Below are 17749 nucleotides of genomic sequence, written 5' to 3'. Positions count from 1 at the left end.
TTGCTCCTAATATTTTCTAACAATCCCTTGTATTTCTGTTGGATCAGTTGTTATATCGCCTCTTTCATTTCTGATTTTATTTATTTGGGTCTTCTCTCTTTGTTTCTTAGTGAGTCTGGCTAAAGGTGCATCAATCTTATTTACCTCTTCAAAGAACCAGCTCTTGGTTTCATTGATTTTTTGTATTGTTTTTTTAGTCTCTATGTCATTAATCTCTGGTCTGATTTTTATTATTTCCTTCCTTCTACTTCCTTGGGGCTTTTCTTGTTGTTCTCATTCTAGTTATTTTAGTTGTTGTGTTAGATGGTTCATTAGATCTTTTTCTTGTTTCTTGAGATAGGCCTGCAATGCTATGAATTTTCCTCTCAGGACTGCTTTCGCCGTGTCCCATAGGTTTTGGGTTGTTGTCTGTTCATTTTTGTTACTGTCCATGAAGTGTTTGATTTCTTCCTTGATCTCCTTGGTAACCCATTCATTGTTTAATAACATGCTATTTAGCCTCCATGTGTTTGAATATTTTTGAGTTTTTTTTATAGTGGTTGATTTCTAGTTTCATGGCATTGTGATCCTAGAAGATGCTTGATATGATTTCAATCTTCTTATATTTGTAGAGACTTGCCTTGTGCCCTGACATGTGGTCTATCTTTGAGAATGTTCTATGTGCACTTGAGAAGAATGTGTATTCTGCTGCTTTGGGGTGAAATGTTCTATAAATGTCAACTAAATCCATTGTGTCTAGTGATTCATTTAAGGTATGTGTTTCCCTGTTGATTTTTGTCTTGATGATCTGTCCAATGCTGACAGTGGGGTGTTAAAGTCCCCCACTATGATTGTGTTGCTGTCAATCTCACCTTTGAAGTCCCCCAAGAGATTTTTTATATATTTAGGTGCTCCTGTATTGGGTGCATAAATGTTCATAAGGGTTATTTCCTCCTGTTGGATTGATCCCTTTAGTAATATGTAGTGACCATCTTTATCTCTCATTATGGTCTTCATTTTGAAGTCTGTTTTGCCAGAAATAAGAATTGCTACTCCAGCCTTCTTTTCCTTTCCATTTGCATGGAATATTTTACTCCATCCCTTCACTTTTAGCCTGTGTGAGTCTTTTGCTCTCAGGTGGGTCTCTTGTAGACAGCATATATTTGGGTCCTGTTTTCTTATCCATTCAGCTACCCTTTGTCTTTTGATTGGCCCATTTATTCCATTTACATTTAAGGTTACTATTGATATCAACTTATTTAATGCCATTTTCCCCCTTTATGCTGATGTACCTTTCTCTCACTATTCCTTCTTTTTTTTAAAGCAGTCCTTTTAGCATTTCTTGCAATCCTGGTGTGGTGGTACTGAACTCCTTTAGCTTTTTTTGTCTGGGAAGCTTTTTATTTCACCTTCAAATTTAAATGATAGCCTTGCTGGATACAGCAATCTTGGTTGCATGTTCTTGCTTTTCATTACTTGCAGAACTTCATGCCACTCCCTTCTGGCCTGAAGAGTCTCTGTTGAGAAATCAGCTGTCAGCCTTACGGGGGTTCCCTTGTAGGTCAATGCTTGTCTATCTCTTGCAGCCCTTAATATTTTCTCTTTGTCCTTGACATTTGCCATTTTAATTATGATGTGTCTTGGAGTGGGTCTCTTTGGGTCCCTCTTGTTTGGAACCCTCTGTGCTTCCTGAACTTGTGTGGCTTTCTCCTTGGCCAGCCTAGGGAAGCTTTCTATAATTATTTCCTCTACCAAGTTCTCTATCCCTTGCTCTCTTTCCTCCCCCTCTGGCACTCCTATAATGAGAATGTTGTTTCGCTTCATGTTGTCCCAAAGTTCCCTTAGACTGTCCTCATGCTTTTTAAGTGTTTTTTCTTTTTGCTGCTCTGATTGTGTGATTTTCTCTACTTTGTCTTCTAAGTCACTTATTCTATCCTCTGCTTCATTGAGCCTGCTTTTAATTCCTTCCAGTTCATTCTTGATATCAGATACAGCATTCTTTATCTCTGTCTGAGTTGTATTTATGGTATGTATCTCTTTTTTCATGTTTTCACTAAGGTTCTCGATCTTATCATCTATAGTCTCCTTAAGTTCCTTGAACACCTTCATCATCCATACTCTAAACTCCATTTCTGATAACTTGCTTAACTCCATCTCATCAACGTCTTTTTCTGGAGATGTTTCCTTTTCTTTACTTTGGGGTTTGTTTCTTTGTCTCCCCATTTTGGTAGGTCTTAGTGTTTGTATCTATATATTAGATATATTTGCTGTGTCCCACTCTTGTGGGATGGGATTTTGTCTTGTGGGTCCAGTGGAGCCCAGAGTTGTATATTGTTGTTAATACTGGTGAAAATTTTGAAAATAATAATAAACTAAAATGTAAAAAATAGAGAAGCTACTGGGAGATAACAGAAGCAGAGAAAAGATTCTGAAAGAAGGGTCAGCAAAAAATTAAGGGAGAGAATAGGAATAGGATAATAGTTGAAAATGAGAAAACAAAAATACAATAAAGAGAATAAGAAACTAACAATCGGACAAGAATACAGAAGGGAGCATAATGAAAGAATGAAAGAAAAGTAGAGAAAGAAAGAAGAAAAAGAAGAAGAAAGGTATGCCAATGGATTGAGAGGAGAGAGAGAGATAAAGCCCAGTCAGGCAGGGAGTCTGGCAAGAGATTTGGGGGGAAACTATAGAGGAAAGCAGTAAACTTGGTTGTAATGATAAAGTCCCAGTCGTTAAGCAGGGATATCAAGAAAGTCTTGATACTAGAAGCAAGGATAAAACAAAACAAAGCAAATAACCAAAACAAGCTAAGCAAGACAAAATTCTTTTATAAAAAAGAGAAAAAAGAAAAAAAATTTAGTTAAAAAAATGTTTAAAAAAAATTAAAAAAGAAAAAAAATTATTATAAAATTTTTAAAAGAAGAAAAAACAATTTTTCTCCCCTTTCTCTTTTTCCTAAGGAAAAAAGAGAAAAAAATAAATAAACCCACAAACAAACAAAAAAACACACCAAAAAAACCCCAAAACCAAACTAAACAAAAAAACAGCAGAAAAAAGGTAGTCAATCAGGTGAGTTTCTTCAGGGCAACTTATGTTGTCTGAGGGTCACTGTTTTTTGTGATTTCAGTTCTCCTGGGAGGTACTTGTGTATCAGCCAATGTGAGGAGCCGTCTAGGTTTGGCTCTGGTGTCCTTAGGGAGATGGTTGATCTGAGGCTCTCTGTGGGCCACCTCCTCTTGTCAGCTATTTTGCAACCTTGTAGTTGCCTGGTCTTGCTCCAGAGTCTTCTGTAGAGTCTTTAGGGTATAGGGTGGCTAGTGTAGCCCAGGGTATCACTCCTCTTAGAGGTGTCGCTGTCAGGCACTCACTCTGTGGGAGTTAGTCTCTGCTCTACAGCCAGCTCCTCAGTCCCTACCTTGTCCTCTGATCCTAGTTCCCCAGGCTCTGTCCTGCTGCAGCTTCAGATTGATTTCAGCCTGTTGCCTTTTCTGTATGGGCCGTTTCAGCAGCCTGGGCTCAGTGTGTTCAATTAAGAACACATTCTGGTGGGCCCTTTGCCTGCCCAGCCCCCAGCAGGGGTTTTCAGCGTTTCCTCCAGTTCCCAAACAACAGTCCCCAAGAGTCTTATTCTTGCAGAGTCCTCCTGTAGCTCTGACTTTGAGATTTTAAATATCAGTAGAGGAAAAAAGTGTAATAGTGAGATAGGCATAAATATTTTATCTATTGACATTTTAAAATACCACTTATTATCTCCATTACTTAAAAAACAAAAGAATAATACTTTAGCAACAAGAACAAAAAGAAAATAAAGACCCTTATTTCAGAACACAGGAAGTCCATAAAATTGGATAAATTTAGCTTTAGAGAAACTCAACCTATTGTTCTTATTTTTCTGCCTTTTAACACAGATGGTGAAAACTTTGTCATATACCAGCATGGTCCAAGGGCCTGCATCAGGGAACTATTGTGTTAGAACACAATTTTAAAATTATGACATATCTTTAAAATAACTGTATTCAGATAGGGAGAATTAACATTGTTAAAATGTCCATACTACCCAAAGCAATCTGTAAATTCAATGCAATCCCTATCAAAATACTAATGGCATTTTCCAAAGAACTAGAACAAATAATCCTTAAATTTATATGGAACCACAAAACATCCTGTATAGCCAAAGCAATCTTGAAAAAGAACAAAGTTGGAGGTATCACACTACCTGATATCAAACTATAATACATGGCTATAGTAATCAAAACAGCTTGGTACTGGCATAAAAACAGATACATAGATAAATAAAATAGAATAGAGAGCCAAGAAATAAAGCCACACCTATATAGTCAATCTATGACAAAGAAGGCAAGAAAATACAATGGGATGAAGACAGTCTCTTCAATAAATGATGTTGGGAAAACTGGACAGGCATATGCAAAAATATAAAACTAGACCACTTTCTTACATCATATATTAGAATGAATTCAAAATGGGTTATCTACTTAAATGTAAGACCTGAAATGGTAAAATTCCTAGAAGGAAACACATGCTGTTATCTCTTTGACACTGCTCTTAGTAATATTTTTTGGATATGTCTTCTCTGCCAAGGAAAACAAAAGAAAAAATAAACAAATGAGACTATATCAAACAAGAAAGTTTTTTCCCAGCAAAGGAAACCATCAACAAAACAAAAAGAACCTACTGAATGGGAGAGAAAATATTTGCCAATGATACATCAAACAAGGGGTTAATATTGAAAAAGTATAAAGAACTCCTAAAACATAACCCCCCCAAAAAAAAAAATCCGTTTAAAAAATTGGCAGAGGACCTAAATAGATATTTCAATAAAGAAGACATTCAGATGGCCAAAGACCATCTGGCCAAAGGAAATATTCTCAACATCACTAATCATCAGAGAAATGCAAGTTAAAACTGCAATGAGATACCACCTCATACCTTATCAGAATATCTATTCATCAATAAATCAAAAAACAAGTGTTGGCAAGGATGTGATGAAAGGAAAATCTTTGTGCACTATTGGTGGGATTGCAAATTGTTGCAGCCACTATGGAAAACAGTTTGGAGTTTCCACACAAAAATTACAGATAGAACTACTTATGATCCAGCAATCCTTCTTCTGAGTATTTACCTAAAGAAATCTAACACATTAATTTGAAAAGCTATATGTAACCTATGTTCACTGCAGCATTATTTACAATAGCCAAGATATGGAAGCAATCTGCGTGCCCACTGAAAGACGATTGAATAAGGAGGAAATAGTACAGATACACAATGGAATATTACACATTATAAAAAGGAATGAAATCTTACTGCTTGCAACAACATGGATAGACTTAGAGGGTATTATACTAAGTGAAATAATTCAAACAGAGAAATACAAATACCATGTGATTTCACTTATTTGTGGAATCTAAAGAACAAAATGAACAAACAAACAAAACAGAAACAAATTCATAGATACAGAGAACAAACTGATGGTTTCCAGATGGGAGGAGGGTTGGGGGCTGGGTGAAAAGGTGAAGGGATTAAGAAGTACTAATCAGTAGCTACAAAATAGTGACAGGTATGTAAAGTAAAGGAGAGGGAATATCATCAACAATAACTTAGCCTGGCCAGGTGTGGCTCAGCGGTTGAGCATCGACCTAGGATCCAGGAGATCGGGGTTCGATTCCCGGTCAGGGCACATACCCAGTTTGTGGGCTAGGCGGCAGATCAATGACTCTCTCATCGTTGATGTTTCTATCTCTCTCTCTCCCCCTCCTTTCCTCTCTCTGAAATTAATAAAGATATGTTTAAAAAATAATAAAAAATAAAATAAAAAACCCAATAATTTAATAACTATGTATGGTGCCAGGTGAATACTAGACTTATCGGGAGGATTACTTTGTAAGTTATATAAATGTCACTATGCTATACACATGAAATTAATATAATATTGAATGTCAGCTGTAATTGAGAAAAAAAATAATTTTTTAAAAAGAGGTAAGTAAATAATAATAGCAAAATAAATAAAATAGCCATGTTCAGCCACCCCTATGATGTTTGAGTTTCTTGGGTAATATACTTGATTAGTGTGTGTCCAGCAAGTTGTAAGAACAACATTTTGATGAGCCCATTTTGACATGTCGACATGTAGAGTATAAAATTATAACTGAGACTTGTTGGTAATAGAACATACCAACTACTCTAAAATACAAATAAAAATGTGAATCCTTTCAGTATTTTCAGCTCTAACCCCAGCTCCACCCCAGAGATCTGTCACGGGTTTTCAGTGCTATCATATCCTTACTTTTAAGCTAATCAAAAGGGACAAGTGACCAGTGAGGTGGATCCTATGGATGTGTCGGGAACAGGGCTTGAGTCAAGGAAGCACTGTGGATCAGGAGTGGGAGAGAACTGGGGGGTAAGGAGGCAGAGGGAGAAAATGGACCTAAGGCATCTATTATGCACTTAGTTTTAAAATATCAGGAAGTTTAATAGTAGGTATGAAAACATTTGTCACAGTCTGCCATTGCCAAAAATGTTGATTCTAACCTAAAAAGCATATCCAAATGTCCATGATGTCAATTCACTGCAGCACTGCATCAAAATTTCCATGACATCAAAGCAGTCATGTCAGAATTATAGAATTTGGTATGATTAGCCCAAAAACAACAATCTAAACTGTCTGAACTTTTGCAGCTATTAGAAAAATCTTCTTTATAAGCAACTAAAATGTATTTTTCCGTAATTTGTGCCAGTGTCCCAGACCTCACCAAAAGGATCTAATTCCTCTTCCCCGCGATAGTTCTCCAGATAGCACCTTCCCCTAAATCTCTTCTTTAGGCCAGGCAGGGGCCTCAGCTCCTCAGTGAGTTCCTGATGTGATGAGGTTTCATATCCCCTCCCTGCCTGGACACCTTCCTCTGAATGTGTTTTTTGGTTTGTTTGTTTTATTTTTAAGAGAGAGGGAGAGAGAGAGATAGAAACATCAATGATGAGAGAGTCATTGATTGGCTGCCTCCTTCACCCCCCCAACTGGGAATTGATCCTGCAACCCGGGCATGTACCCTGACTGGGAATCGAACCTTAATCTTTTGGATCCTAGGTTGATACGCAACCCCTGAGCCACGCTAGGCCAGGCTGAATATATTTTGACATGTCTTTATTAATCTTCAAGTGTGGCACACAAAACAGAATTTAGTTCTCCAGACACAGCCCTCCCAGTGGATCCATGATGCCCATCATTCTAGGTGGCATCTTCTGTTCATGCTCCCTAAGAGCACACTAGGATTTTTGTCAACATGGTGTTGCAACTATGTTGTCAGTGCATGAACCCAAACTTGGGTCTTCTAGTTTGTAACTTGGCGTTCGTTCCCTGAACCACAGTCTTCAGGCTCCAAGGAACCATCCTAATGGGAAAGGGAGATATGAGCACATTACTGCTGGTACGCAGCTCCAGAATGAGACAGAGTTCAGCCGGAGATGCTCTCCTTTTCTTTGCCCCAGTGAGCACTGGTTGAATATCCTTTAAGTATAAAAGGCATGGTTTCCAGCTGCGTGGAACACATTTGAATCACTCTTGCTTCCAGCCACAATCCCCATGGTACAGCAGTTGACTGGAGGAATAGGAAACTGGCAATTCTCAAGAAACTGCACTGGCGCTAGCCTCCCCACCGCCATATGGCCCTTATAGGTTGCTTGCCTGGGGACAACATGCAGGTGTCTCAAGTCCTCCCAGAGTCACAAGCAGCCCAGGGAACAGTAGCGGGATTTGACATAGTAACATGCAATGCTTGAATGAGCAGCAAAATTTTAAGAAATTTCCAAAGGGAATGGAATCAGTAGGAGACAGATCATCCACCACTTTTTTTTCTCACAGCATGAAAATTTCTCTTCTGCTATGAAAGTTTCCCTGACTGTGCCCCCACTTCCCTCACTGTATTTCCCTTTAAAATATTTCATATGATAGGTGAGACAGTTATTAAGACATTAAAATTATGAAATGCTTATGGATATGCATTAAATAATGGCTCCTTGTAGCAAATCTTCTCAAAGTGAATAAATCCTGAGTAAGCTGGCTATTGACTGTAGATCCCTATATAGAAACATGCGCATGCGCGCACACATGTACACATGCCAAAGGTAAAACTGTCACAGGATCAAACTAGGGCTCCAGTTGTAAGAAGTGACCCATTAGTGGTAACAACTGCAGGGTGACAGTGATTCACCACATACCTCGTTTAGAACAAAATTACTCTAATGAGGATCCTAGAAGGATACACTTTACTCACTATCAGAGTAAATCTTAACTTCTCAACCATTCATCTTCTCCCCTCCCATTAACTTTGGGTTCTGCTAGCATCCAGCCTCCCTAATTCTCATTATTGCTGTTAATATTAATAAAGATGTGGGGCTAATGAGAAGAAAATGTGTTTTGGGACTGAGGAGACCATTCACCCACTGCAGGACAGGGTTTTAGCATTCAGATTTCATTATCATTAATGTGAATTCTGCCTGTGAAAGATTTGCACATGGAGACAAGACTCTTCCTAGATACATATTGTTTCCCTCTCATTATAGGGACATTTTCAAGAATATTCAAGATGCAACACAAATTAGGCATGTCATGAGGTTACAGAACACATTGTTCATTATGAAAAATGTCAAGTTGGCTGCAGATAAGGAATCTGTGGTATGGCAGTTTCCTTCCCTGCATGGCAAAAGTTTGAATTTAGATGCTCTTTAGGGATTTTCGCTTGGTTACACAGCTTGGAAAGGACCTTGCTCATAAGCCCATGGAGGGAACCAGATGGCCAGAAGCCGTTGCCTGTTCTTCAGGCCCCACAGAAAGAAGAAGGAGAGAAATAAGGGTCAAGAAGCCCATCCAGGCCTGTCTTAGAACTGCTTCAGATGCCAGACTCTCTGAGCATACAGGACAGAAAGTTCTGCACAGGAAGCTCAGGCCAGAGCCCTGCAGAGCCATGAAGGGGCTCAGAGATGAAAGCACACTACCAATTCTAGAAATCTTGAGGTCTGCTGAAATAGTCTAGTTATTGTATGTGTGTTGCATGCTCTTTCCAGAGAAGTAGTCAGTCGGGGCTGCACACACAGGGTGCAGGTGAGTGTGCAAAATCAGGTTATAACCTGCTTTACTTCCTCCTTTGTGAACAGCTATGCTTCTCCAGGGGTGTGTGTGAGAGAGAGAAACAGAAACAGAAACATAGCTAATGATGGAAAGGATTGACTGAAGTGATCGAGTCGCAAACCATTGAACTTGGATTTGCCATCATACCACTCCCTGAATATCCAAGACTGGCCATAATATTGTTGCATACATGCACATATGCATATGTGTGAATTCACACATGCTCACCCAGAAACTAGGTAAGAAAAAGATTCACTGTAATTTCTCTTGGTCTTTGGGAGGACAGGGAAGCCAAGGATAGAAGTGAGCTCAGCATAAAGATTCCTGGCCACCTCTGCCCATTCTCTTCCTTTTAAGGCTGACCTTGTACACTCCCAGCAAACCTGCATTCCTTTTTATGACAAACAACATCATTAGTGCACCATGGCAACAATCATTTCTCCTCTTATAGGCTTTTAGGTGCAAAAAGGTATCTCATTGGTCAGAAACACTATATCACTGCTCTTAGTCCTAGATTCTTAAACTGCTAAATCAGTTTGTCCCTACAATCTAGGGACCTAAGAAAACTAGAGGAAACAAGCAGAGTATACCACACTCATTTCTTGAGTAAACAATCTATTTACATACAGTAAGACAGAATCTTATCCAGCAGCATCCTACCATGCTGTGCAATTTTACCATTGACACAGATAACCTGAGTTCTTCGAAAATTACAGGAATGTACCAAATAATACCGAAACACATTCACATTATCCCAACAGACAGATGTCTTCAAATAAAAGTATTCTCATTTTTCTTCATTAAAATAGGAATTTAAATTTCTATTCTTCTCTACTCATGGTTATAGGTTGATACAAGTAGACTGGATAGACTATCTAAACATCTATTTTTACAAAATAAAAAGTACATGAAAACTAAAGTAAGGAGGGTTCTGATTTCGCCTGCCTGTACAGGAAAAACAAAGTCAACATTTGGAATAGTGTCTGGATAATCCAATCTGAGACAGTGGAGATACTTTCCTATGAGTCTAACTTAGCATCAAGACAGGTCATACAAATAGAAAATAAATATTCAGAAAAGAGATACAAATTAATTGATAATCTTTCCACTAGTGGACTTTTTCATGACATTTAGCAATTTAACCAGTCTCTAAAAATTAATATCAACTCAATCTAAAATGTGAAAGTCAGTTTTCCAAGTTGGCTGAAAAAGTAAATTTCCCACTATTCTGTTATCCCTTCCCCAACTGAGTGACTTAATTGGGCCCTCTAGGTACAGCATAACATAGCACAAGTAACTCCCCAAAGGAGAAAATGCCTAAGGACTTGAAAAGAGAAAGTATTTCACACCTGCTAGCCCAGCAAGAACCATTTACCCTTGAGTGTCAGTAAAGGAAGAAGCCAAAAACGGCTCTTAAACGGGCATCCCATAGGGAGGTCAAGGCTGTGTCTGCAGCTAGGAATTTTGCTTCCTTTGGTCTAGGTGAGTAACATTTAGATCATAGCTCTTTGGCTGCAAGCAGATCTGTTCACATGCAAACTGTGGCTGGTGAAGCCCTCCCTTTCTCTACTAAAAAAAATATATCTCACCTCTTTTTCCAAGGCAGGAAAAGTGATACTTTCATTCAATAGTAATTGCAAATATGGCTCCTGTCACATTTCACTCTGAAAAACACTATGTGAGGCCAGATTCAGCTACTCTGACATCTCATATGAATGACTTTCACTCTTATCTTTTTTGGGCCTCTTAGCAGAACCATTAACTAGTATTGAACCATCAGCCACGATGAGGTGGGGGAAGGAGGAAGGAATTTCCTAATGCTTTTCTATTTAGACCATACCAGCTTCCCCAATAAGAAGGAGTATTCTCACAGAAGCCCAAAATGTGTATAGACCAAGTAGTTCAGGTCTTGCCATTTGTCTGCACTGACACTGTCCCAACAGAGACTCAAAAAAGTTAAGTAACTTGTCAGAGGCTACCCAAAGCCATGACTCCAACCCCGTTCTATTGTGCCCCAAAGTGCATGATCTTTCTATTGTGGAAGGTGGACAAAGGAGGGCATGGAGGATCATTGCTTGACATTTTTCTTAAGGGTTCTCAGGGACTGTATCACTTAAGGTAACATTCACTACTATAACAAACAAGCCCAAAACTGTACATAGGCTAAAACAGAATAGAAGTTTGTTTCTTGGACACATAAAGTCTGAAACAAATACTCCTGATAGGAAGCAGCTTTCCTCCAAGTAGCAATTCAAGGACCCAGGCTCTTTCCACCTTGTGGCTCTGCCATTTCAATCTATGGCTTCCATGGTTGTCAAGCTCATCTTCATTAGGAAGGTGGATGGGGGAAGGCACAGAGGATCATTGGCAGGCCAAGTCTAGAAATGGCACATATCATTTCTGGCCATATCTTTTTGTCTAGAACACCATCATATGGCTTCTTTTGAGAAAAGTAGTCTAGCTGTGTACCCAGGAAAAAAGAAAAAATTGGTTTGATGGACATCTAATCAATCTTTTTGACAGAAGCTAAAGAATTTAGTATTTGAGAAGAAAAGAACATGCATCTTGACAAAAGCCTGTGACATAAGTTATTTGTGTTTTAAAAGACAATATGTATTAATACAATTTATACATCAACCAAAATTAAGATTTAAAAAAGCTTTTAAGCCAGGCTCTATGATTAATAAACACTTTATATAATCAAAGAGAGATACAAACTAATTCACAATCTTTCTATTAGTGAATATGTTTTATGATATTTAGCAATACAACCAGTCTCTAAAACAACCACTAAAGCCTGGCTGGGTGTGGCTCAGCGGTTGAGCATCGACCTAGGATCCAGGCAATCGGGCTTCTATTCCTGGTCAGGGCACATGCCTGGGTTGTGGGCTCAATCAATGACTCTCTCATCATTGATGTTTCTATCTCTCTCTCTCCCTCTCCTTTCCTCTCTCTGAAATCAATAAAGATATTTTTTTAAAAATAAAATAAAACCACTAAAGATAAAATCAATAATATGAAAAGTTCAGTTTCCCCTCAGTATGACACCATCATGAAGAACGAGGCCTGGCACCGAAAAGTACCTTTCCACTAAGATAGACCTCGTTGTTTCAACAGGAGAGATGTATATCCCGGAACACCCAAAGGCAAGTGCCCTGTGGGCTAGGTAAACTCTGTTTCTTTAACGTCATTGGCAGCAAAGTGCACAGCTTTCCTAAAAAGCCCCAAACATCCTCAGAACTTAAGTATCTGAAATTTCATCTACATCTGCCCACATCATTTTGGCCAGCGATGACTTCTTCCTCCAGACTTTTTATAGCAGCAAGAGATAGAAGAAGTTCTGATGACAGCGACAGTGACAGTGACTTAATCCCTGCTCATCAAGCATGAGCTAGGCAGTGACCAAGGAAGATAAACTGTATCCCCTCCAGGCCTGTTCATTTACCCTGCTTCAAATGTCTAGGTGCATAGAGCAGTATTCGGAAACTGAAGTTCTGAGCACCCTGAAGAGTAAACTAAATGTATATGTTCTCATCAACTTTGGGTAGATAAAAGTGAATTGCTTGAGGCAGGAAAACATTGACTTTATTTTTCAGGTTTGTTAGATGTGGTTCAAGTAAATGTCTCCTCTACTCTGTTAGCAGCCCTTCCTCTGTCCCCACCCCTATTTTAGCTTTCTTTTAGCCTTATGAAGAAAACCGGAAGGGTGAGAACCAGAGTTTAACGAGGCCTGGCAAATGCCAAGTGCTTATTTCAATTCCCCCAATATGTATTAAACACCATTATATGCAGGCCACAATATGAGTATTGGGATTACAATATGGCCCTACCTCAAAGCAGGTCTCACTAGTTCTGAAAAGCAAACAGCATATTCTTTTGCATATAGTAGAAACAGAAACTATTGTTGCGTAACTGAATGAATGATCAGACCTTGTAGTCATATTGTACGTCAAGAAAAGGTTCCCAGCCTTTTCTAAAAATGAAGACTATATCAACCTTGCTGAGTTGATGACCTGTTGCTTTCCATATAGTAGATAAATTGCACAGTTTTTATTGACAAGGGTGGATGAGAATAATATTAGTGGAATTTATCCATAAGAAGTTTAATAAAATGATGAGCAAAAGTACAAAAAATATGTTATTAAATATTCTTAATGTTTAATTTTTCCTAGTTTGATTTTTTAAATAATAAATACCCAAACACAATTGAGTTATACAAATTACTACTTTATTGCAAGCCTATGAAAACTACAGAATGGTTTTTAGGTTACTATTGAGAGTTAATAGAAATATTATTGTCAAGTCAAAATTCATTTCAAATCTCACCAAAAATTCTGATACCTTTTTTAATAGAGGTAAATCATTGTTCAATGCATGAAATTCATTTCTTTTCAAATATATTCTGCTATAAAATTAAACTTGGAAAAACGATGGCAAATTAGCCACAGAGAGCCCAGGATGCATGAAAAGTGGTTCAGTTTAGAACAAAGGATAAACACATATGGTAGCTGGTCTGACCATATTGCTTAGTTTACAAATCATCATTTTGGACAGACACAGAGTCACCCTGAAGCCCAACATGTTCTACCGAATAAGTCCCCTTGATGACTAGGCCAGTCCTTCTATAGAACAAGAAAGTGCCTTAGCAAGACAGAGTTGCCCATTTTTAGTATGAGAAAATTTTCCCTACATGCTATTTTATTCAAGATGCTCGCTGATGTATTTGGAGACTCTTTTTGAGGGTTCATTGCCTAAATCTTTGTATGTATGTGTGTGTGTGTGTGTGTACCAAGGTGTATGGGCGAATACAGGTGTGCAGCCCTTTACAATTTTGCATTCCTCCCCAATTGCACAAATTCATTCAAGAAATGTCTCTGGCAACTTCATTTTCATACCCTGAAATGCGAGTCCATTATGCCTTCTGACTTTAATATCCTTAACCCATTTAAAATGTCATCCACCATGCCTGTTCTCCACCCTCCAAATTCATGTCTTCTGTTCCTATTTCCTGTTCTCTTTTTTTTAAGTACAGAGATTTTTTTAAAGAGCATCCAACATCTCTGTTCTTTAAAGGCATTATTATTGGTTCTTCACCCCTGTCTAATAAAAAAGAGGGGTCACATTTTCTTTGCCCTCTCTTGTCTTTTGTGTCTCCTGCAGTGGTGCCTTGTGAGCTGCTTTGGCTACTCTGGCCTTATTCTTCCAAGTCTTTGTCACCACAGTGCATGCTGCTTGGGAATCTGCCCCAGTTTTCTTCTCTTTCTTTTTTTTCCTTTTTTTTTCATATTCACCTCTTTATTTCATCTTTTTTTTTTTTACATGAAATTGTTTTCTTCCTCCTTTCTGTTTCATTGCAACCAAAGTAAATATTTTCTTGTGTCCTATTTTTTTTCTCATTAAAAAATCCAGCTATTCATAATTTATTTACTCCTTGTGCAAGTAGGCTCCATAGGTTTTTTTTGTCTTTGTATAACCTTATTAAAGTCTGTTTTCTTAACATTCATTTACTGAAAATAACATCTGTGTTTGCTAACATCAATTATTTTCTAAAAGAAACACTTGAATTGTACTCATTTATATGCATCAATATCTATCCTAAATCCTTCCTATAAGTCCTCTTTTTGTAGTATCTGTAGCTGAACAGCTTTATAAAAATGTTTAGAGATGACCAGCCTGGGATAGAGTTACAAGTTTTAAAATCTGACAATACTTAAATCCATTTGTTTATTTACTGGTTTATTTGTTTGTTATTTTAAATCCATATTTTAATTATTCATTTGTCACACTATTAAGCACTAAGTTGGGCTAGTATTATCTATGCCTCAAACTTCTCTTTAGCCCATTGACAGCAGTCCCCTGACTCCCACTTCTATTGATTTATAGCCAACAGAAAGCTTCCCTGTTCCTGTTCGACACCTACTGGTCCCAGAACAGTGGACCCAACAAGCAGGAATATATTTTCCAAACTGAACTTAGAAAACTACTTTCACTTTCAGTAGAGAGGCCAGATAATTTTACTCTATCCAGTGGAGAGTCACATGCAGTTACGTAGAGAACGAATACCTTTGATAAGGATTTTGGAGATCCTTAAACACAAAGAAAGAGTGGGACAAATGAAAGAGATAAAAGAAACGAACTGTGGTCAGGAGAACAAAAACACACAAAGACAGAATCTTAGGCCAGTCCATGTAAAAATGTTAACTTGCTTATTTTATTGTAGTAAGGAATTGCCCAAGTTGACACTCTGCTTTTCTGAATGAGCATTTTGATCATCTTGAATGGGTTGGGGTAAGACAGATATTGTTCATAAAAACCCCAATGGCCTACTCCTGAGGGATCTGGAAAACCATGAGCCATTTGTGAGATTCTATCAGTCACATTTCCGTCTGCTCAGAGGGAATGAAAGTCTAAAAAAGCCCTCCTGTCTCTCATGTAAACATTTCCTAACCCAGATACAATGTTCAAGAAAAATGAAATATGTTAACATCTCAAACTAGAGAGCTCCATGAATGCAATCTATTCAATGCTGAGGAATGAAATATCTACATGAAAAGAGAGAAAAAATTATCAGCCAAAAAAATAAAGTTCAGAAGTTAGAGAGGTCCATGAGCCATACCTAAAAATATGAACCAATGGCTGTCATAGAAAAAAAAAGGGGTTTTGCTAAGAAGTAACTGCAGCAAATTACACTTTGGTGACTCACGTGAAAGAGATTAACCTTTGGTATTGAGTTGATTGACATCTCAGATGGCACTTGCCACTGACCGTTCATGCCATCTAGTACTCAGAGGGTGCCAGCACTCACAGGCTCCAGAGGTCAGACTGGGGCAGGACAGGCGTGGAAGACTGCCAAGACTTACCAAAGGCTTGGCAAGCAATTTGATATGGAAACTGGAGCTTCCCTTTTGAGTTTCCTGAGCCCCAGGCCTAGAGAAGTATCATTCTCCGACAAAGGATCCTAAGTGTTAAATACATACCACGGGGTTTCTTTCCATTGCAGATAACGGCTTTAACACAAACTAAGTGCTTTTTCAAAATTAGCATGGCTTTGTGGCTTCTTTTCATACACCAAGGAAAAAAGTATGGTCATAACTGTTCACATGCAGATGCCTTTTGAAATGACTGAGCATTCCATCAATTTGATATTATAGGTATTTCTAGATTCAAACTGAATAATAGGTAATAGAGCCTTCAAAATCTCGTCTTTATTTGATGCTTTCCTATAAAGAAAAAGCTATCCAATACGATTAATACTTGCTTGTAAAAAATAAACCTCTCATCGCTTTCATTAAATAAATACTAAAGCAAATTTCCAAATAAATGTATTACAAGACCCTAACTCGATCTCAAAGAAGATTCTACTTAAGGATAGGTCTAGATGCATCTCAAGTACAATGTTACCGAGGGACTATTGACTCCCTGCCATGTGCTCAGGATCTTATCAGGCTCAATGGGATTTCTAATGCATTCTCACTTTTGGCAGTAAGTCTGGAATTTGCTTCAGTTGATTTAAAGAATTTGTGAACAAGAATTTTATCTAAATTGTCATCACCCTCGAGTAACTGGCCAGGCTCAAAAGGTATCCTGAAGTGGATGGCTGGGTAAGACAGGACAGTGAGATGTGCCAGGTGTCTCATCACTCAGTCTGGCCACTTCATGACAGTAACAGGATCGGCCCTGGCCACGTGCTAATGGGCAGCATCACAGGGCTCCCCAACCATCTCTATGCAGACTCCGATAAGAGCTGACAAGTTAGATAAGGATGTGTGCTTGGATGCTGTTCCATCAGCACCTCCACTTGGCTCACAAACCCCAGGAGTTAGAATTTGTTGATATATCTTGCGTAGTAAGAAAGAAATACTCAAAGAGCGAAGCCAAGTTGAAAGGCATTTCGTTACAAAAGAGGCAGCTTATAACTCCAGCTGCTGTAGTCAGGGGACCAGTTAACAACGGGAAAGAAAAAAGAACCATAGAAAAGAGAGCAGGATAAAGATGAGAACATACAGTAAAGAATTAGTAATTGTTTAACACCTTCTAGTCATCTTCAGCCCAGTGGATGTCTTTCCACACATCATAAAACAAGGAGGCTTAGAAGCTTCCCCTAATTACAGCTGTCACAGGCATTGCAAGGATCTTTTACAGAGTGCATATACATTAAGTTGGATCTTCTGACTTCTGATTTTATACCACCTAGTGCAGTAATAAATGGGAACAGAAATGGCAAGAGCTACAGAAAATGATGAATATTAGTCAAGACAGGAAAACTGTGTTCTCTAAGACTGAACTCTGAATTACAACAGGCAGAGGTCAGAAGTAAATAATATGCTAGCTCTGCATAGGAAGAGGTTAATCATGATTAAGGGTAAATGAGCGGGGGCCAGTGGCTGATAGAAAGGGATAAAGGTACATCTGATAAGCCAAAAGTAGGACACCTTCTCTACCATCTCACCTAACATATGTGCAAGTGTGTATATGAGCACGATCACTCCCCACCATGTCCACAAAGAATTTCGGAATCAACAATGCCCTGGTGAGGAGCCCTGGGCTTGACACCAGACCCACTCTAGATATACTAATATTTACTTTATGTTTTACTGTGATGTAGGTACATTTGCTTTAGTAAACTAT

This window comes from Miniopterus schreibersii (assembly GCF_964146895.1).
Source record: "Miniopterus schreibersii genome assembly, chromosome: 2".
Taxonomy (NCBI): Eukaryota; Metazoa; Chordata; class Mammalia; order Chiroptera; family Miniopteridae; genus Miniopterus; species Miniopterus schreibersii.
The sequence above is the reverse complement of the archived record's forward strand: the minus strand, read 5'-3'. Positions refer to the sequence as shown.